At 47.5% G+C, this 23,097-nt stretch overlaps 1 protein-coding gene across 7 annotated transcripts in view; it reads left to right on the top strand.

The window, feature by feature from the left end:
• The window catches only part of syne3 (spectrin repeat containing, nuclear envelope family member 3), a 227,240-nt gene that overhangs the window by 29,980 nt on the left and 174,163 nt on the right, over positions 1-23,097 (top strand). The window lies entirely within an intron of this gene.

Raw genomic sequence — 23,097 nt, 5'->3', positions numbered from 1 at the left:
TCAGTGAATCTACTTAAAATCTATTGTATGGGACTACCCTGTGCAGCACCCTCCACCCCAGGTTCCCAATGTAAAGGGGGAAGACTCCTGCGTAGAGAGACCTCCACCGGGGATTTCCCTCGTAGCCAGGTAGTAACACTGACCGCCAAAGCGTGTCAGGGCCACAGATGAGGGTGAGTAAGTGAAGCGTGTGCAGGAGCAGCCCGCACAGGAAACCCCTCCGCAGAGTGTGGATTGGCACGCAGGCATTTCTGAGGGGCGGCTCAGGTTGTGTGGTACCAGCTCCCAAGGAGGTTTTGGGGCCTACATCCAATGAACAGTTACGGCCGAGTGGGAGTCAGCTGGGCCGGGGAGGGCTTCATACTAAAATCTGGCTCGGGTATAAAATTAAAGCCTGACCCGACCACAGCCAACCCGAGCCCTTTAATTTTTTTTCGTACCCGACCTGACCAGAATCTCCTTCATCTGTTCTGGCAGCAGGCTATTCCTGCAGCTGGAGTTCTGGGGAATCATGGGTAAGCCTGATCCCGTGACTTCCTGGAAGCAGTGTCCAGACCGACCCGAGCTCAAATGCTGGACTTTGAATTGCGACCCGACCCCGACTACAAGTCGGGGTCGTGTTGGGTAGCCAGGCTTTACTTCGCACTCCCAAGTCCTCTCCTCACCTGCAGAGAGGGGCATCCCGGAGGCATCGGCTACTCCTCCACCTGTCGGCCCGTGCCCAGATCCGGCCGCCCCGACCTCCAGAGCCTTCTGCTTTGCCAGCGGGGGAGTGCCCTGACTGGAGGTGACCATGTTCCAGACTCTGAATTGTTCGTTGATGTCTTCCCAGAAGGTTGACTGTCATAGAGCTCCACCTCTGTCTGTCCTGTGCTGTCCTTACATATTCTGCAGAGGTTAACTGCTTCCAGTCCGTTATATCTATCATTCATTTACTTTTCTGCTTCCTATTCCTACATTTTTCATCGATCTTTCCTTCCAATAATTGTCTCTGTCTACCTTCTGCTATAATGATGTGACTGAAGTATTGTATCTTTCTCTCTTTGATGTTATGCACTAATTTCCTCTCTCCAGTCATTTCTAGCACTTCCTCATTAGTCTTTCTGTCCGTGTAAGATAGACGGAACATCCTCTGATATGTCCACATCTCAAATGCATTCAACTTATAAATTGTCTCTTTATTTGTTGTCCATATCTCCGAGGCATATAACATAGATGACAAAATGTAGCACCTCAGCATTCTTTTCCTAGGATTCAGGGTCAGTTTCTTTGGTAACAAGTCCTTCATTCTGACAGTTGGTCTTGGCTATCTCCATTCTGCTTTGGATCTCCACATCTCCCATCATCTGTGATAAGCTGCCCAACGTATGTAAACCTTTTCAGTTGTTCCAGGACTTGTCCATTTACTTCAATTTTCACTTCTGCTTATCACCATTGTCTTGGTTTTCTTCACATTTATTCTTAATCCATATTCCACACTCCTTGCATTCATTTCATTCACAATTTCCTGTAGGGCCTCTTCTGACTCTGCAATCATTGCAGTGTTGTCTGTGTATCTGAAGGTAACGACGTTTAACCCACCGATATTGCAACCGGGTAGATGTTCTGTATCTCTGGAGATAGTTTCAGTGTGCAGGTTGAACAGTTTTGGGGATGTAACACAATGCTGATGTACTCCTCTGAATAGATCCCAGTAAAATAAAAGCAAACTATTGCAGATGCTGGAAATCTGAAATTAAAAACAAGAAATGCTGGAATCACTCAGCAGGTCTGGCAGCATCTGTGGAGAGAGAAGCAGAGTTAAAGTTTCAGGTCAGTGACCCTTTATCAGATCCTAGTAAAAGACAGGCAACTCCCTCAGAGAGCGGCTAAGAGTTACCACCGGGAGCAGTGTGTTGCCTTGAAGGCAGTGCCTCTGGCTGGAAAAAATAAGTCACCAGCACATGCCATCTGGGAGGACGCTCGAGGTATGGGTACCTCTGCAGGGTTCAAAGGGCAGTTATCTCGGCAGGCTTCACAGCCTGCGTATGGACACACCAGCGACTGATCTCCCTGGGGAGATTCAGGACCATGGCAGAGACCCAGTGTTTCCTCTTACCCCTGAAGAAATCGGCGAGCTTCTTTTGAATCCTGATGACAAATGCAGTGCGGAGGGACCATAGTGACCAACTAGTACCACAGCATCGAGGCCACCGGCTGGTTTACGACCAGCGCTCAGCCCCTGTTGGAAAGCACTTGGAGCAGTGCTGTCCAGCGCCCGAGCCAAGTGGTGACTTTCTCCTTGAACTCCTGCTAGTCTGCTGGCCAGGCTTCCTCAGCAGCGCTCAGGTGGACCTCCTCGGTAGAGGAGGTGCATGGTGGTTCACATAAAAGGTGTTAACTCCTCCGGCAGGGAGTCCACCTGCCACTGACCCACCAGGAGTCTGGAACATTTCTCCCAATTGATCCGCACAGAGGATGTGGCAGAAAATGCACAAAAACCCCAAAGGTGAAGGCAGCCAACCATGGCTAAGTTAAGGATTGTATAAGATTAAAAGGAAAGGTGGATAAAGTTGTCAGAAATAATAGTAAACCTGAAGATTGTAGAATACAGCAAAGGAGGACCAAGAAACTGATAAAGGGAGAATAGAATATGAATGTAAATGAGCAAAAAACATAAAAATGAACTATAAAAGTTTCTATAGGTACGTAAAAAGGAAACGTTTGGCTAAGACAAATGTGGGTCCATTACAGGCAGAGTCAGGAGAAGTTACAATTGGGAATAGAGAAATGGCAGAGAAGCTAAATGCTTACTTTGTGTCTGGCTTCACCTGAGGAAGATAGAAGTAGTCTCCCAGAATTAGAGATCCAAGGGATTCAGGGGAATGAGGAATTGAAGGAAATTAGTATTAGTAAGAGGGTCATATTGGAGAAATTTAATGGGGCTGAAGGTTGATAAGTCCCCAGGACCAGGAGGGCTGTGACTAGTGGTGTTCCGCAGGGATCAGTGCTGGGACTTTTGCTGTTTGTAGTATATATAAATGATTTGGAGGAAAATGTAGCTGGTCTGATTAGTAAGTTTGCGGACGACACAAAGGTTGGTGGAGTTGCGGATAATGATGAGGATTGTCAGAGGATACAGCAGGATATAGATCGGTTGGAGACTTGGGCGGAGAAATGGCAGATGGAGTTTAATCCGGACAAATGTGAGATAATGCATTTTGGAAGGTCTAATGCAGGTGGGAGGTAGACAGTAAATAGCAGAACCCTGAGGAGTGTTGACAGGCAGAGAGATCTGGGTGTACAGGTCCACAGGTCACTGAAAGTGGCAACACGTGGATAAGGTAGTCAAGAAGGCATACAGCATGCTTGCCTTCATCGGTCGGGGCATAGAGTATAAAAATTGGCAAGTCATGCTGCAGCTGTACAGAACTTTAGTTAGGCCACACTTGGAATATTGCGTGCAATTCTGGTCGCTACGCTACCAGAAGGACGTGGAGGCTTTGGAAACGGTACAGAAGAGGTTTACCAGGATGTTGCCTGGTCTGGAGGGCATTGGCTATGAGGTGAGGCTGGATAAACTCGGATTGTTTTCACTGGAACGACGGAGGTGGAGGGGCGACATGATAGAGGTTTACAAAGTTATGAGCGGCATGGACAGAGTCAGAAACTTTTTCCCAGGGTGGAAGAGTCAGTTACTAGGGGACATAGGTTTAAGGTGTGAGGGGCAAAGTTTAGAGGGGATGTGCGAGGCAAGTTCTTTACACAGAGGGTGGTGAGTGCCTGGAACTTGCTGCCGGGAGGAGGTGGTGGAAGCAGGTACGATAGCGACGTTTAAGAGGCATCTCGACAAATGCATGAATAGGATGGGAATAGAGGGATACGGTCCCCAGAAGCGCAGAAGGTTTTAGTTTAGACTGCCATCAAGATCGGTGCAGGCTTGGAGTGCCGAATGGCCTGTTCCTGTACTGTACTGTTCTTTCTTCTTTGTTCTTTGATATTCTACATCCCAGAGTGTTGAAAGAAGTAGCTGTGGAGATGGTGAATGCATTAGTGATCATCATCCAAAATTCTATAGATTCTGGAATGGTTCCTGGCAGATTGGAAGATCGCAAATGTCTCTCCACTATTTAAGAGTGGCAGAGAGAAAACAGGGAACTACAGATCTGTTAGTCTTCGATCAGTAGTAGGGAAAAATGTTAGAATCTTTTGTAAAGGATGTGATAAATGGACACTTGGATAATCTGGGCATAGTCAACATTGATTTATGAATGGGAAATCATGTTTGACAAAGCTGTTGGAGTTTTTTGAGGATGTTAGTAACCGAATTGATAAAGTGGCCTGGTGGACATAGTATACTTGGATTATCAAAGGATTGGTCAGCAAAACTACATCACATGGGATAAGAGATAATATACTGGCATGGATTAAGGATTGGTGAACAGGCCGAAAACATTGAGTAGGAATAAACGGGTCATTCTCGTGTTGGTAGGCTGTGACTAGTGGGGTACCACAAGGATCTGTACCTGGACCCCAGCTGTTCACTATATATCAATGATTTGGATGTGGGACCAGACACTGAACTGGAGCAGCCATATAAATACCGTGGCTGCAAGAGCAGGTCAGAGACTCAGAATCCTGCAGTGAGTAACTCTCCTCCTGACTTTCCACCATCCACAAGGCACAAGTCAGGAGTGTGATGGGATACTCGCCACTTGCCTGGATGGGTGCAGCTCCAACAACACTCAAGAAGCTCGACACCATCCAGGACCAAGCAGCTGCTTGATTGGCACACCATCTACAAACATTCACTCCCTCTACCACCGACGCATAGTGGCAGCAGTGTGTATCATCTGCAAGATGCACTGCAGCAACGCAGCAAGGCTCCTTAGACAGCACCTTTTTGAAACCCATGACCTCTACCAACTAGAAGGACAAGGGCAGCAAATGCATGGGAACACCACCACCTGTAAGTTCCCCTCCAAGTCACCCACCATCCTGACTTGGAACTATATTGCTGTTCCTTCACTGTCGCTGGTCAGAATCCTGGAACTCCCTTCCTAACAGCACTGTGGGTGTACCTACCTTACATGGACAGCAGTGGTTCAAGAAGGCAGCTCCTCACCGCCATCTCGAGGGCAATTAGGAATGGGTAATAAATGCTGGCCTAGCCAGTGATGCGCACATCCCGTGAATGAATTTAAAAAAAAAAAACTTATGCAGACCCCACCCTTTGCGGAGCGGAGTGAGCTCTGCACACACCAACTGATTGTCCGAGCATGGCACCTGCCGCATCGAGGCAACCCAGACATCGTAATTGTAGGCTTGGGAAATTTAGAAGTGGTCAATTCGGGGCCCTCCTCCTCTAGACCTCCAGGTGAAGGCGCTGGAGTCGGGATGGAGATTCCGCCAGACATCCACCAAGCCAAGGGAGCTGATCAGTTCTTTCAACTTCTCCATTAATGCTTGGCTGCGCTGGGGATTACAGCAATCCCTCGCCTCGAGGGTCAGGTTGAAATCCCCTTTGAGAATGATGCACTCGCCGCTATCGATGGAGCTCAAGAGAGCGGACACTGAAGCATGCTTGCAACCTGTTGGGCCTGGGTTCTCATGTTCACAAAATGGAGCTGTATGCTAACCAGGCGATTGGTGAGGTGGAGCAAGCGGCCTGGCACCAACTCCTTGACTCCCAAGATCTCTGGCTGAAAGATTGGGGCCAACAAGATAGCCACCCGACTAGAAATAGGGGTGAAGTGACTAATGTAGACCCCACCTTGCCACTCCAGGAGCCAGGTGGTGTTATCTCTTGGAACGGTGTGGGTTTCTTGTAGAGAGCTCATTGCGTACTTCCCTTTCCTGAAGACCGAGATTATGAAATCTGCGGAGAGAGACCCTGACCTGCCATTGATGTTGAGGCTGGCTATGGTTATCTTCATGTCAAAAGTGCTTTGATCCCGTCACTGACACTTTAGTGTGAGGAGAGAGCGAAAGTCTACTTCACCTTCCACTCCCTCAGCAACCCAGAGAGGAACTCATTGTTCTGGCGCATTACAACCAGTTTCACGCATGTGCCCCTCCAGCCCCTTCCTGAAGGCGGTATGGACGGACTGGATGATCACCCAATTTGACCACTGGGTGAGGACCAGCTGAACTTTATTGCGGCAACCGCTGCAGGTAGCAAGGAAGTCCTGGAGTTCTGCAGTGGGGATGAAAGGAAACTCGGCAGGAGGTAAGAGAGAGTCCACCATCTCACTAGTGGTGGATTCAGTATGGTCCTCCGTGCCCCACACCGAGTCCCCATCCTCCTCCGTGTAGTCTCCGCCAGCAGCCGACGCAACCATCACACTGGGGCAGACATCCTGGCCGCGCCGTCCCTGGGCCATTGAGAGGCCCGGAGAAGACTGTTGTTTTGGACTCTGGAAATCCAGCCGGAGACGGAACCAGAAGCCAAGTGAGGACGCCATCTCGTGCCCACAGGCTTGTCAGGAATTATTTTCATTTAGCATCCTGAGTGGGACCAGAGTTTCGCTGGGAGGGCCGACCCTTAGGGGCCTCACCTTCCCCTCCACTCAGGGCACCCAATGCAGTGGCAGATGGAGTGTTGTCTCCCGTGGAGTCCAGAGGTTCCCCCACCACCAGCAACTCCCCTCGCCCTTCCCCGGGAGTTAACAAACGTACAGGGGCTTCCCTGACCCCTCCCCTTGAGGGATGGAGGGTACCAGGTAAGGGCTGCTGGTGGGGTGCCCGAGGACCAGAATTGTTAGTGCAGAAGGAGGCCATTCGGCTATCGTGTCCGCACCGGCTCTCCAAAAGAGCAGTTCATTCATTGCTGCTCCCCTGCCTTCTCCCCATAACCCTGACCACCTTCCTTTTCATATAACGATCTAATTCTCTTTGGATTGTTTCAATTGAACCTGCCTCCACCACACTCTCGGGTAGTGAATTCCAGATCTTAAACACTCATTGAGTAAAAAGGTTTCTCCTCGTGTCACTTTTTTGCTTTTACCAATTACTTTAAATTTGTCCCCTCTCATTCTCGATTGTTTTTCACGAGTGGGAACAGTTGTTTCTCTACTGTGTCTAGATCACTCATGATTTTGAATACCTCTATCAAATCTCCTCTCAGCCTTCTCTTCAAGGAAAACAGCCCCAACTTCTCCAATTTATTTTCATAATTGAAGTTCCTCATCCCTGGAACCATTCTCGTGAATCTTTTCTGCGCCTTGTCTAATGCCTTCACATCCTTCCTAAAGTGCGCCGCCCAGAACAGTTCCTCCAGCTGAGGCCTAACTACTGTCTTTATACAAGTTCAACATAACCTCCTCGCTCTTGTACTCTATGCCTCGATTAATAAAACCTAGAATACTGTATACTTTATTAACCACTCTTTCAACATGTCCTGCCACCTTCAATGACTTGTACACATATACACTCAGCTCCCTTTGCTTTTGTACCCCCTTTAGAATTGTACCCTCTCTTATATATTGTCTCTGCGTGTTCTTGCTACCAAAATGTATCACTTCACATTTCTCAGCATTGAACTTCATCTGCCTCTTGTTCGCCCATCAGTCATAGCATCGTACCGCTTAGAATCAGGCCCTTCGGTCCACCGCATCCATGCCGACCATAATGCCTAGCTATACTAATCCCACCTGCCTGCATTAATTCCATATCCCTCTAAGCCTTGCTCATTCAAGTACCTGTCCAGATGCCTGTTAAATGTCGCTACTGTTTCTGCCTCCACCACCTCCTCTGGCAGCTCATTCCACATACCCACTATTCTTTGCGTGAAAAATTTACCCCTTTAAACCTCCTCCCTCTCACCTTAAATCTATGCCCTCTAGTTTTACTCACCCCTACCATGGGAAACAGACTCTGGCTATCTACCCTATCTATCTCAATTTTATATACCTCTATCATGTCCCCTCTCCGCCTCCTTCGCTCCAGGGAAAACAGACCCAGCCTATCCAATCTCTCTTTTATAACTCAAGCCCTCCAAACCAGGCAACATCCTTGTGAATCTTTTCTGCACCCTCTCTAGCTTAATCACATCTTTCCTGTAGTGCAGCAACCAGAACTGCACACAGTACTCCAAATGCGGCCTAACCAACGTTATGTACAACTGTAACATGACGTCCCAACTCTCGTACTCAATGCCTCGGCCGATGAAGGCAAGCATGCCATACGCCTTCTTCACCACCCTGTCTACCTGTGTTGCCACTTTCAGGGAACTATGTACTTGCACCCCAAGGTGTCTCTGCTCAACAACACTCCCCAAGGCCCTGCCAGTCACTGTAGGGGAGGCGGTGGCGTAGTGGTAATGTCACTGGACTAGTAATCTGGAGGCACAGGCTAATGCTCTGGGGACATGGGTTCAAATCCCACCAAGGCCGATTGTGAAATTTGAATTCAATTAATTAAAAAAAAAATCTGGAATTAAAAGCTAGTCGAATGGTGACCATGAAACCATTGTCAATTGTTGTAAAAACCCATCTGGTTCACTAATGCCCTTTAGGGAAGGAAATCTGCCGTCCTTGCCTGGTCTGGTCGAGATGTGTGTCCAGACCCATAGCAATGTGGTTGACTCTTAAATACCCTCTGAAATGGCCTAGCAAGCCACTCAGTTCAAGGGCAATTAGGGATGGGCAATAAATGCTGGCCTAGCCAGCGACACCCAAATCCTACGAATGAATTAAAAAAAAAAAAGTCCTGCTCTGGTTTACCTTCCCAAAATGCATCACTTCGCACTTGTCTGCATTAAATTCCATTTGCCAATCCCTTGCCCACTTTCCCAGTTGATCTGTATCCTGTTGTAACCTTACACAAACTTCTTCACTGTCCACTATACCACCAATTTTGCTGTCATCTGCTAACTTACTAATCATGCCCCTTACATTCACATCCAGGTCATTAACATATATGACAAACGACAGAGGGCCCAGCACCGATCCCTGCGGCACACCATTGGTCACCGGCCTCCAATCTGAAAAGCAACCCTCCACTACCACCCTCTGCCTCCTATCACCAAGCCAATTTTGTATCCAATTTGCTAGCTCTCCCTGGATCCTGTGTGTTTGAACCTTTTGGACCAGCCGACAATGTGGGACCTTGTCAAAGGCCTTGCTAAAGTCCATGTAGACAACATCCATCGCCCTGCTCTTGTCAATCCTCTTGGTCACCTCCTCGAAAAACTCAATCAAATTCATGAGACATGATTTCTCACGCACAAAGCCATGCTGACTATCCCTAATCAGATCTTGCCATTCCAGATGCATATAAATCCTGTCTCTCAGAATCCCTTCCAATAATGTTCCCACCACTGATGTAAGGCTCATCGGCCTGTAGTTCCCTGGCTTATCCGTGCTGCCCTTCTTCAATAAAGGCACAACATTAGCTATTCTCCAGTCTTCCGGTACCTCACCCGTGGCTAACGATGATGCAACAATTTCTGCCAGGGCCGCTGCAATCTCCTCCCTTGCTTCCCATAGCATCCTAGGATACACCTGGTCAGGCCCTGGGGATTTATCCACCTTAATGTGCTTCAAGACCTCCAACAACGCCTCCTTTGTAATGTTGATATGCTCCAGGATATCGGTGTTCCCTCCCTTGAACTCACTAGCTTCCATGACCACCTCCACGGTAAATATGGATGAGAAATATTCATTTAAGACCTCGCCCGTTTCCCGTGGCACCACACATAGATTGCCACACTGATCTTTAAGGGGGCCTACTCTTTCCCTAGCTACCTTTTTACTTTTAATAAACTTATAGAATCTTTTAGGATTCTCCTTTTATCTTACCTGCCAGGGAAATCTCATGGCCCCTTTTTGCCCTCCTCATTTCCTTCTTAAGTGTAGTCCTACATCCCCTATACTGCTCGAGGGACTCGCTCGATCCCAGCTGCCTATACCTGACATATGTCTCCTTCTTTGTCCTGACCAGACCCTCAATATCCCTCGTCAACCAAAGTTCCCTAAACTTGCCAGCCTGGCCCTTCCATCTAACAGGAACATGCTGGCCCTGAACTCTTCCTATCTCACTTTTAGAAGCCTCCCACTTGCCAGACGTCCCTTTACCTGTAAACAGCCTCTCCCATTCAACTTTTGAGAGTTCCTGTCGGATGCCATCGGAATTGGCCTTCCCCCAATTTAGGACTTCAACCTGAGGACCAGTCCTATCCTTTTCCGTAACTATCTTGAAGCTAATAGTTATGGTCACTGGTCCCAAAGTGCTCACCCACTGACACATCAACCACCTGCCCATCCTCATTTCCTAAGAGGAGGTCGAGTGTAGCCCCTTCTCTAGTAGGGCCATCCACATACTGCTTCAGAAAACTATCCTGGACATACTTAACAAATTCTTCCCCATCTGATCCCTTAGCACTAAGGCAGTCCCAGTCAATATTAGGGAAGTTAAAATCACCTATTACAACCCTATAATTCCTACACCTATCTGTGATTACCCAACATATATGCTCCTCCACTTCCCTCTGACTATTGGGGGGCCTATAGTATAATCCCATCAAAGTGATCACCCCTTTCTTATTTCTAAGTTCTACCCATATGGCCTCGCTGGACATTCCCCCTGGGATATCCTCTCTAAATACTGCTGTGATGTCCTCCTTAATCAATAGTGCAACTCTCCCTCCTCTCTTACCTCCACCTCTGTCATGTCGGAAGGATCGGTACCCCAGAACATTGAGCTGCCAGTCCTGCCCATCCCTCAACCACGTTTCCGTAATAGCTATAATATCACAATCCCATGTACCGATCCATGCCCTGAGTTCATCTACCTTACCTGTAAGGCTTCTTGCATTAAAGTAAATGCAGTTTAGCCTACCAGACCTTCCACGCTCCCTGTCCTGCCCCTGCCCGGCCTGTCTACTGGACTTGCTTGCTTTAACCTCTACATTTGCCTCAACTATCTCAGCGGAGAGACTACTACTTTGGGTCCCACCCTGCTGCAAGACTAGTTTAAACCCTCCCGCGTAGAACTCGCAAACCTCCCCGCAAGGATATTGGTCCCCCTCCAGTTTTGGTGCAACCTGTCCTCCTTGTCCATGTCACCTCTGCACCAGAAGAGATCCCAATGATCCAACTTCTACCAACTTGTCTATCTGCACTATCTGCCTCACAGTTCACAATGATTCCAAGATTCGTGTCATCTGCAAACTTTGAAATTATGCCCTGTACACCAAGGTCCATGTCATTAATATAAGGAAAAGCAAGGGTCCCAACACTGACCCCTGGGGAACTCCACTTCAAACCTTCCTCCAGCCTGTAAAACATCCGTTAACCGATACTCTTTATTTCCTGTCACTCTGCCAATTCCGTATCCATTTTGCGACTGTTCTGTTTATTCCATGAGCTATAACTTTGCTGACAAGTCTGTTGTGGCACTCTATCGAACGCCTTTTGAAAATCTATTTACACACATTGACAGCATTGCCTTCATCAACCCTCTCTGTTACCTCCTCAAAAAACTCCAGTGAGTTAGTGAACCATGATGTCCCTTAAGCAATCCATGCTGGCTTTCTTTAACTGGCATTTGTACATGTGACGATTAATTTTGTCACAAATTGTTCTTTCTAGAATTTTCCCCACCATTGAAGTCAAACTGACTGTATAGTTGCTGGGTTTATCTTTCACATCCTTTTTTGAACAATTCTCTAGTCCTCTGGCACCACCTCTGAGTCTAAGGAAGACTGAAAAATTATGGTTAGTGCATCCTGACTTCCCTCAGTATCCTTGGATGGATCTCATCTGGTCCTGGTGCATTATCCACTTTAAGTACAGACAGCCTATCGCATACCGCCTTATCAATGTTAAACCCTTCTAGTGTCTGAATTACCTTCTCTTTCACCATTGCCTGGGTTGCAGCATCTTTGTAAAGACAGAGGACAAGTATTCATTTAGTACCTCAGCTGTGTCCTCTGCATCAATGCGCAAATCCCCTTTTTGATCCCTATTCAGCCTCATCCCTCCTTTTACCACGCTTAAATATTTAGATAAACTATAGAAAACGTTGGGATTCCCTTTTATGTTAAGTGCCAGTCCCTTTTCATGCTCTCTCTTTGCTTTTCTTATTGCTTTTTCACTTCCCCTCTGAATGGTGGCGTAGTGGTGTTGTACCTGAACTGGTAATTCAGAAATTCAGGCTAATGCCCTGGGACCATGGGTTCAAATCCTACCATGGCAGCTGGTGGAATTTATATTCAATTAACTAGTGATTAGTGGGGTACCGCAGGCATCGGTGCTAAGACTGCAGCTATTCACAATATACATGAATGATTTAGATGAGGGCACTAAATGTAATATCTCCAAATTTGCAGATGACACAGAACGGGGTGAGTTGTGAGGAGGATTCAGGGTGATTTCGACAAGTTGAGTGGGCTAATGCATGGCAGATGCAGTATAATGTGTATAAATGTGAGGTTATCCACTTTGGTAGCAAAAACAGGAAGGCAGATTATTATCTGAACAGCTATAAACTGAGGGAGGGGATTTTGCATTGAGACCTGGGTGTTCTCGTACACCAGTCTCTGAAGGTAAGCATGCAGGTGCAACAGGCAGTAAAAAAGGCAAATGGTATGTTGGCCTTCATAGCGAGAGGATTCAAGTACAGGAGCAGCGATGTCTTGCTGCAATTATACAGGGCCTTGGTGAAGCCACACCTGGAATATTGTCTGCAGTTTTGGTCTCCTTATCTGAGGAAGGATGTTCTTGCTATCGAGGGAGTGCAGCAAAGGTTTACCAGACTGATTTCTGGGATGGCGGGACTGACATGAGCTTGAGTCGGTTAGGATTGTACTCGCTGGAGTTCAGAAGAGTGAGGGGGAATCTCATAGAAGCCTATAAAATTCTAACAGGACTTGACAGGGTATAACATAGAACAATACAGCACAGTACAGGCCCTTCAGCCCACGATGTTGTGCCGAACCTTTAACCTACTCTAAGATCAAACTACCTACATACCCTTCATTCTACTATCATCCATGTACCTATCCAAGAGTCGCTTAAATGTCCCTAATGTATCTGCTTCTACTGTCACCGCTGGCAGTGCATTCCACGCACCCACCACTCTCTGTGTAAAGAACCTACCTCTGACATCTCCCCGAAACCTTCCTCCAATCACCTTAAAATTATGCCCCCTGGTGATAGCCCTTTCCACCCTGGGAAGAAGTCTCCGGCTATCCACTCTATCTATGCCTCTCATCATCTTGTACACTTCTATCAAGTCACCTCTCATCCTTCTTCGCTCCAATGAGAAAAGCCCAAGCTCCCTCAACCTTTCTTCATAAGACATGCCCTCCAGTCCAGGCAGCATCCTGGTAAATCTCCTCTGCACCCTCTCTAAAGCTTCCACATCCTTCCTATAATGAGGCGACCAGAACTGAACACAATATTCCAAGTGTGGTCGAACCAGGGCTTTATAGAGCTGCAGCATAACCTCGCGGCTCTTAAACTCGATCCCCTGTTAATGAAAGCCAACACCCCATACGCCTTCTTAACAACCCTATCAACCTGGGTGGCAACTTTGAGGGATCTATGGACATGGACCCCAAGATCCCTCTGTTCCTCCACACTACCAAGAATCCTGTCTTTAAGCCTGTATTCGGCATTCAAATTCGACCTTCCGAAATGAATCACTTCACACTTTTCCAGGTTGAACTCCATCTGCCACTTCTCAGCCCAGCTCTGCATCCTGTCAATGTCCCGTTGCAACCTACAACAGCCCTCCACACTATCCACAACTCCAGCAACCTTTGTGTCATCGGCAAACTTACTAACCCAGCCTTCCACTTCCTCATTCAAGTCATTTATAAAAATCACAAAGAACAGAGATCCCAGAACAGATCCCTGCGGAACACCACTGGTCACCGAGCTCCAGGCTGAATAATTTCCATCTACTACCACCCTCTGTCTTCTATGGGCCAGCCAATTCTGTATCCAGACAGCCAAATTTCCCTGTATCCCATGCCTCCTTACATTGTATGTCGTCAAGAAGGAGTTAGATATAGCTCTTTGGTTTAAAGGGATCAAAGGGTATGTGGAAAAAGCGGGAACAGATTACTGAGTTGGATGATCAGCCATGATCATGATGAATGGCGGAGCGGGCTGAATGGCCTACTCCTGCTCCTATTTTCTATGTTTCTATGTAATTAAATAATTTCAATTAATTAGTAAAAATCTGGAATTGAACGCTAGTCTCAGTCATGGTGCCATGAAACTATCACCGATCGTCGTACAAACTGACCTGTTTCACTAATGTCCTTTAGGGAAAGAAATCTGCTGTCCTTACCTGTTCTGCTTTGGCCTACATGTGATTCGAACATACGAATTAGGAGCAGGAGTAGGCCACTTGACCCTTCGAGCCTGCTCTGCCATTTAATAAATTAATGGCTGAACTGATTACTCCACATTCAAAGACTCTGATCCCACCGCCTTTTGAGGAAGAGAATTCCAAAGACTCACGACCCTCTAAGAGAAAGAATTTCTCCTTATCTGTCTTAAATGGGTGACCCCTTATTTTTAAACAGTGACCGAGTTCTAGATTCTCCCACAAGAGGAAACATCCTTTCCAGATCCACCCTGTCAAGACCCCTCAGGATCTTTTATGTTTCAATCAAGTTGCCTTTTACTCTTCTAAATTCCAGCAGATACAAGACTCCACCCTAACTGTCCTCTGAAAGCTGCTCAGTTTTCAAGGACAATTAAGGATGGGCAACCAATGCTTGTGTTGCCCACATCCCGTGAAAGTTTAAAAAAAAATTCAGCCTGGTTCTTGATAGTATTTTCTATCTGGCATCGGTCATGAGCACACTTTTTCTTTATCTTAATCTCTATCTGTCTTGTCATGCTGGGAGCTCTGGATGTGTTCACCTTCCCTTTACCTTGCCGCTTTGAGGGAACACACCTTGACTGCCTGAACTATCGGATAAGTTCATACGGAATAGGAGCAGGAGTAGGCCATTCAGCCCATCAAGCCTCCGTCATTCAAATGGATCATGGCCGATCATCTCCGCCATCTTTCCCCACTGCCTCTTCTTTGAAGGTAGCCCATTGTTCAGCTGCAATTTTTCCTGCCAACCTTTGACTCCAAATTATTTAACCCAGCTCTGTTCTTGCACTGAAGTTGGCATTCCCCTGGTTGATCTTAGTCTTTTTCCATCGTCAGCCTAAACCTGATGATACAATGATCACTGTCCACTAAGTATTCTCCTACTCAAACTTGATCCACTTGGCCCACCTCATTCCCAAGGACCGGGTACAACAGTGGCATTTACCCGGCAATGTGGAAAATTGCCTAGGTATGTCCTGTACATAAAAAGCAGGACAAGTCCAACCCAGCCAATTACCACCCAGTCAGTCTACTCTCAATCATCAGTAAAGTGATGAAAGGTGTTGTCGACCGTGCTATCAAGTGGCACTTGCTTAGCAATAGCCTGCTCAGTGATGCTCAGTTTGGGTTCCGCCATGCCCACTCAGCTCCTGACCTCGTTACAGCCTTGGGTCAAGGGGCGGCGCAGTGGTTAGCACCGCAGCCTCACAGCTCCAGCGACCTGGGTTCAATTCTGGGTACTGCCTGTGTGGAGTTTGCAAGTTCTCCCTGTGTCTGCGTGGGTTTCCTCCGGGTGCTCCGGTTTCCTCCCACATATCAAAGACTTGCAGGTTGATAGGTTAATTGGCCATTATAAATTGCCCCTAGTATAGGTAGGTGGCAGGGAAATATAGGGACAGGTGGGGATGTGGTAGGAATATGGAATTAGTGTAGGATTAGTATAAATGGGTGGTTGATGGTTGGCACAGACTCGGTGGGCCAAAGGGCCTGTTTCAGTGCTGTAAATCTAAACTAAACTAAAACGCGGACAAAAGAGCTGAACTCGAGGTGAGGTGAGAGTGACTGCCTTTGACATCAAGGCAGCATTTGACAGAGTATGGCATCAAGGAGCCCTAGCAAAACTGAGGTCAATGGGAATCCGGGGGCGGGGGGGTGGTGGAGAAGCCCTGCTGGTTGGAGTCATGCCTAGCACGAAAGAAGATGGTTGTGGTTGTTGGTCAATCATCTCTTCTCCAGGACATCACTGCAGGAGTGTCTCAGACCCAACCATCTTCAGTTGCTTCATCAATAATGCTACTTCAGTCATAAGTTCAGAAGTGGGGATGATCACTGATTTGCAACTCCTCAGATACTGAAGCAGTCCGTGTAGAAATGCAGCAAGACCTGGACAATATCCAGGCCTGGGCTGATAAGTGGCAAATAACATTTGTGCCACACAAGTAGCAGGCAATGACCATCTCAAACAAGAGTGGGTCTAACCATCTCCCAATGACAATCAATGGTATTACGATTATTGAATTCCCCCACTATCAACATCCTGGGATTACTATTGACGAGTAACTGGAGTAGCCATATAAATACCGTGGCTACAAGAGCAGGTCAGAGGCTAGGAATCCTGCGGCGAGTAACTCACCACCTGACTCCCCAAAGCCTGTCCACCATCTACAAGGCACAAGTCAGGAGTGTGATGGAATACTCTGCACTTGCCTGGATGGGTGCAACTCCAACAACACTCAAGAAGCTCGACACCATCCAGGACAAAGCAGCCCACTCGATTGGCACCCCATTCACAAACATTCACTCCCTCCACCACCGACGCACAGTGGCAGCAGTGTGTACCATCTACAAGATGCACTGCAGCAATGCACCAAGGCTCTTGAGACAGCACCTTCCAAACCCAGGACCTCTACCAACTAGAAGGACAACGGCACAGATGCATGAGACACCATCACCTGCAAGTTTCCCTCCAAGCCCCACACCATCCTGACTTGGAACTATTTCACTGTTCCTTTGCTGTCGCTGGGTCAAAATCCTGGAACTCACTTCCTAACAGCACTGTGGGTGTACCTACCCCATGTGGACTGCAGCGGTTCCAGAAGGCTCACCACCACCTCACAGGCAATAAATGCAGGCCTAGCCAGCGACACCCACATTCTATGGACGAATTTAGAAAAAAAAGGTCTCGCAGTGCCCCCTTTCTCATTGGACTGGAAACAAACTACTGTCGAAAATTTTCCTCAACATACTCTTGCCTCCCACTGCCCTTTATACTACTACTATCCCAGTGTATGTTTGGATAATTAAAATTCCCACATTATAACTACCCTCTCATTTTTGTACTTCTCTGTAATTTCCTTACTAATTTGTTCCTCTGCATCCCTCTCACTAGTTGGTAGCCTATAGACAACACTGAGCAATGTAACTGCATCCTTTTGTTCCTTAGCTCTAGCCATTTAGATTCTGTCCTTGACCCTTCTGGGACATACCTTTTCTCTAGCACTGCAATGCTGTTCTTAATCAATCTTGCCACCCTCACCCTTTTTTCCCTTTCCTGTCTTTTCTGAACACCTTGTGTCCAGTATATTTAACACCCAGTCCTGCCCTCCTTTGAGCCAGGTCTCTGTTCTAGCCATAACGTCATATTTCCTTTGTCAATCTGTGTCTGTAACACAAGAGCACGAGAAATAGGAACTGCAGTAGACCATATGGCCCCATGAGTCTGCTACGCCATTCAACTCCCGAGTCTTTTTAGCAAAGCTCCGTGCATTCACATATGTGCACATTAACCCAAATTTAGACTTGATTACTTTCTCCTGTAGTCTGACCCTACCTAATAACTTACTATTTTCATACTCTAGTGCAATTTTCTCTGCCAGTATTCTGTGCACCTTGGTATTCCTCTCTGATATTTTTTCTTGGGCCAGGTTAGTTTTAACCCTCCACAGGAGATGGGCCCTGTAACTCAGCCCTCTTCAGAGGAGGGGTGCCCCCTCATTCCGGAAGAGGTGCAGAGGCTCCGAGACTGCCATCTCAGTGAGGTCTCTGCTTCTACTTCCGTAACCCACTGCCCAGATTCTTCGGGTCTGAGCTCAGCTGCGGGCAGGTGGGCTCCTCAGGATCAGATGTGAGCTCAGGCCAAGGTTGTTTCTCTGTGTCCAGGGGGTGCGCTTTCAGATGTTTCAACTTGTGCCCCTCCTTCCTTCCACCCGGATGGGTCTTCCCCTCTGGAAACCATGAAAACCACCGCCTCTGGAACTGCCTGAGCGGTGTCTGTTGTAGGTGTAAGGGGTTGGGGGGGTGGGGTGCGGCGGAACCACCCTGGGTTGCTGAGGTGGAGCTGGTGGCCCAGAGGTTGGGGCAGCTCTTATGAACATGTCCCACCCCCTTATAGGTGTGGCACTGCATCCCGTCTGAGGTCCAGAAGATGTGAAAGGTGGCACTTTGGAATGCCACATTGAAGTGGCCCTCTGTGACCACCACCTGCGCCAGCTGCATAATTACCTGGCGGCGAAAAGAGTAGACCTGTCGAAGGCTGTACTCTCGAAGACCGAGCGGGACTGGGGTGGATCCCTGACTTCACCTCTCCGAGATGCTGCAGGTGGTAGAGGAGAAGTTCACTGGGAGTGAAGGGCGGGATGTTGGATGATCGAATCAGCCCCCAGAGGTCTACTGGCAGGAAGGTCCCACCCACGGTGAGCCCCTTGCTCAGGGCCAGGGGCACTGCCTGCTCGGTTTTCAAGAAAAATACAGCCTTCCCATACATTTTTGAGGGTGTGACAACAGCTGAGGAGCCGACAACCTCGGTTGTTGCCTTTAGGCAAGCCTCAATAGTCATAGTTGTGTGAGTGTAACTCTTCACCCCATGCTTTGTCGTTAAAAGCCCGAATGGGTGATGGGGCTACAGGAGCGGCTGCAGCATAGGAAGGCCCCCTCAGTGGAGAGGACGGAGAAGCCATGGGGCAGAAGAGTCATACCCACTGTTGGTTGAACAAAAAAATTAGTAAAAATAATAAATTTGTTACACAAGTACTTGGGCTTGTGGCAAGGGGCTGTTGTGGGGGAAGATAGGGAGAGGAAGGCCAGGAGGAATCAGAATTTGTAGATATATTAACCAAAAATAGTCTTTTCGGTTGTGGGGAGGGGATATCTTCATTTGGGACAGCTGAAGCTGCCCAGGCACACTCCTCCTCTGATGGTATAACAGAAAGGGTCTCCTCATCTGGGCAGCCTTAGCTGTCTCAGGCCAGGTAGTTGGGGTGGGAAGGGAGCTCCCTATTCAGTGGTGTCAAACAACACAAAATTCCCCCAACTGAAACCAGCAGCCCCACCCTAGCTCTTCTTGACTCTTCTTTCCCCTGAAATAATCAATGAAAAAGACTTCAAAACCAAACTCTCAGAAGAGCTTTCAGTTTTTATGGCTTCCTGTTGCTTCCTTTTTTGTTAAAATAAGTGGGAAAGATACTGTCTCTCCTGCCTTGCAGCAGTTGCACAGCCTCAGCACACAGCTCACAGTCAGTTGAACCTGGCTGCTGCACTCAGTAGTCCTCAATCAGGCAGCAGCAAACCCCATTTTTCGTTTACTCTGTATCTAAACCGTGCTGTACCTGTCCTGGGCGAGGGAGGGATGGAGAGGGAGCGAGGGGGGGGGGGAGGGATGGAGAGGGAGCGAGGGGGTGGTGGAGGGATGGAGAGGTAGCGAGGGGGGGGGGGGGAGAGGGATGGAGAGGGAGCGAGGGGGTGGTGGAGGGATGGAGAGGTAGCGAGGGGGGGGGGAGGGATGGAGAGGGATCGAGCAGGGCGGAGGAATGGAGGGAAGGAGTGGGGAGTGAGCGGGTGCGGGAAGGACATTGATCTGCAAGCACACACTGACTACTTGCGCAAGTGAAAATAATGCTAGGTATCTCACTAAATCAGTGTTCAGCATAGTAAATTAATGAATAATCTCATTTAAAGCTTGATCCCAAAAATACACTTTTTTGATGTTTTGAATCATAGTAAAATACATTTCTAATGCCTTTATCCTTCTGAAATTTTCTCACCTGCCCCTATGTAGGACAACATTTGTAATGTGGCCCCTCACGAGAAAAGGTTGGACGCTCCTGGTGTAGATTGAGCTTAACTTTGTATCTAACCCATGCTGTACCTTTCCTGGGAGTGTTTGAAATGTGAATGGCTTCCCTGTTTGTTTATCTTGCATTTGTTCTGTGCTGTGTGGTTGTGAGGGTTGTTGGGCAGCAGGTCTTTCCTCAGTTCTAGGCCATCAGACAAAGCAAGACACAGACTCTGCACAACGCATAGATGTTTCTTTTCTGAAACTGCTTGACTTATCTACCTCTCCTTCAAAAGCTTCTTGAACTATCTCTTTGTGTCTTCCACCTCAGGTGACTCTGCCTGCTTGCCTCCAAGTATAGATCACAGGAATGTTTTTTGTGAGGATGAATCACAGGTTATTCTGTGTTTATTGTGATGGTGAGTTACATCTATTTACATAGAATTTATGGCTCAGAAACCAGGCCAGTAGGCCCAAATGGTCTTTGCTGCCATTTATACCCCATACGAATCTCCTCCCATCCTACTTCATCTAATCCCATCAGCATATCGTTCTATTCGTTTCTCCCTCGTGCATTTACGGAATGAGTGAAGTGGATCAAGTATCAATAGAGGAACATTTGGGGGACAGTGATCTTAGTAGCATAGGGTTTAGATTAGCTATGGAAAACGACAAGGAGCAATCTGGAGTGAAAAATAATTAATTGGGGGAGGACCAATTTCCGTAGGCGAGAACTGATCTGGCCCAAGTAAATTAGAATCAAAGATTAGTGGGCAAAATTGTAATGAAACGGCTGCCTTTAAAGGGATGGTCGGGTACAGTCAAGGGTCATTACCATGAGGGGGAAAGGTAGGACAAAGCAACCCACTATTCCCTGGATGACTAAAGAGATTGAGAGTAAGATGAAGCATAAAAAAATGGATGAATGACAGATGCCAAGTTAATGCAAGTAAGAACCAGGCTGAGCATAGAAAGTTCAGAAGGGAAGTGAAAAAGGAAACGAGAGGCAAGGAGAATCCAATACAGGCATATAAATAGTAAAAAGAGGAGTGGGGAAATTAGGGATCAAAACTGGGATTTACGCATGGGGACAGAGAGCAAGGCTGAGATACTTAATGAGTCATTGAGTTATACAGCACAGAAACAGGCCCTTAGGCCCACCGTGTCCATGCCGGCCATCAAGCTTATCTATTCTAATCCTATTTTTCAGCACTTGGCCTGCTGCTTTGTATGCAGCCTTGTATGCTATAGTGTTTCAAGTGCTCATCTAAATACTTAAATGTTGTGAGGGTTCCTGCCTCTACCACCCCTTCAGGCAGTGTGTTCCAGATTCCAACCATCCTCTGGGTGAAAACATTTTTCCTCAACTCCCCTCTACCTGCCCCTTACCTTAAATTTATGCCCCCTGGTTATTGACACCTACGCTAAGGGAAAAAGTTTCTTCCTATCTAACCTATCAATGCCCCTCATAATTTTGTACACCTCAATCAGGTCCCCCCTCAGCCTTATCTTCTCTAAGGAAAATTACCCTTGCCTTTCCAGTCTCTCTTCATTGCTGAAATGCTCCAGCCCAGGGAATGTTCTGGTGAATCTCCTCTGCACCTTCTCCAGTGCAGTCACATCCTTCCTATAGTGTGGTGCCCAGAACCGTACACAGTACTCCAGCTGAGACCTAACTAGCGCTTTATGCAGCTCCATCATAACCTCCCTGCTCTTATACTCTGTGCCTCGGCTAATAAAGGCAAGTATCCCATATGCCTTCCTAACTACCTTATCTACCTGTGCTACTGCCTTCAGTGATCTATGGACAAGTACATCAAAGTCCCTCTGACCCTCTGTACGTCTTATGTATATTCCCTTGCCTTGTTAGTCCTCCCAAAATGCATCACCTCACACTTCTCAGGATTAAATTCCATTTGCCACTGCTCTGCCCATCTATGTCGTCCTGTAATCTAAGGTTTTCCTCCTCACTACTTACGACATCACCAATTTTCGTGTCATCTGTGAACTTACTGATCATCCCTCCTATATTTATGTCTAAATCATTAATGTACACTACAAACAGCAAGGGTCCCAGCACCGATCCCTGCGGTACACCATTGGTCACAGGCTTTCAATTGCAAAAACATCCCTCGACCATCATCCTCTGCCTCCTGCCACTAAGCCAATTTTGGATCCAATTTACCAAATTGCCCTGGATCCCATGCAGTTTTACCTTCTTGACCAATCTCTCATGTGGGACCTTATCAAAAGCCTTACTGAAGTCCATGAGGACGACATCAACTGCTTTACCCTAATGTATACACCTAGTTACCTCTTCGAAAAATTCAATCAAATTTGTTAGACATGATCTCCCCCTGACAAAGCTATGCTGACTCTCCTTGATTAATCCCTGTCTCTCCAAGTGGAGATTAATCCTGTCCCTCAGAATTTTTTCCAATAGTTTCCCTACCACTGATGTTCGACCTACCTAGGCTCAACTATCACCAGTAACCTGTCTCTGGATGCAGAAATCAACAAGCGCATGGGAAAGGCTTCCACTGCTATGTCCAGACTGGCCAAGAGAGTGGGAAAATGGCGCACTGACACGGAACACAAAAGTCCGAGTGTATCAAGCCTGTGTCCTCAGTACCTTGCTCTATGGCAGCGAGGCCTGGACAACGTATGTCAGCCAAGAGCGACGTCTCAATTCATTCCATCTTCGCTGCCTCCGGAGAATACTTGGCATCAGGTGGCAGGACCGTACCTCCAACACAGAAGTCCTCGAGGCGGCCAACATCCCCAGCTTATAGACACTACTGAGTCAGCGGCGCTTGAGATGGCTTGGCCATGTGAGCTGCATGGAAGATGGTTTATCCCTGCTACCCTTCTTGAATAATGGTACCTCTTTCGCTGTCCTCAAGTCCTCTGGCACTTCTCCTGTGGCCAGAGAGGATTTGAAAATTTGTGTCAAAGCCCCTGCAATCTCCTCCCTTGCCTCACATAACAGCCTGGGATACATCTCATCTGGGCCTGAGGATTTATCCACTTTTACGCCTGCCAGAACCTCCTCCCTTTCAATGCTAATTTGTTCAAGTATATCACAATCCCCCTCCCTGATCTCGATACCGACATTGTCCTTCTCCACAGTGAACACAGATGAAGAATAATCATTTAAAACCTCACCTACATCCTCCGGCTCCACACACAGATTGCCACTTTGGTCCTTATTGGGCCCCTACTCTTTC

The sequence above is a fragment of the Heterodontus francisci genome, chromosome 9 (genome assembly GCF_036365525.1).
Source record: "Heterodontus francisci isolate sHetFra1 chromosome 9, sHetFra1.hap1, whole genome shotgun sequence".
NCBI classification, from domain to species: Eukaryota; Metazoa; Chordata; class Chondrichthyes; order Heterodontiformes; family Heterodontidae; genus Heterodontus; species Heterodontus francisci.
The sequence above is the reverse complement of the archived record's forward strand: the minus strand, read 5'-3'. Positions and strand labels throughout refer to the sequence as shown.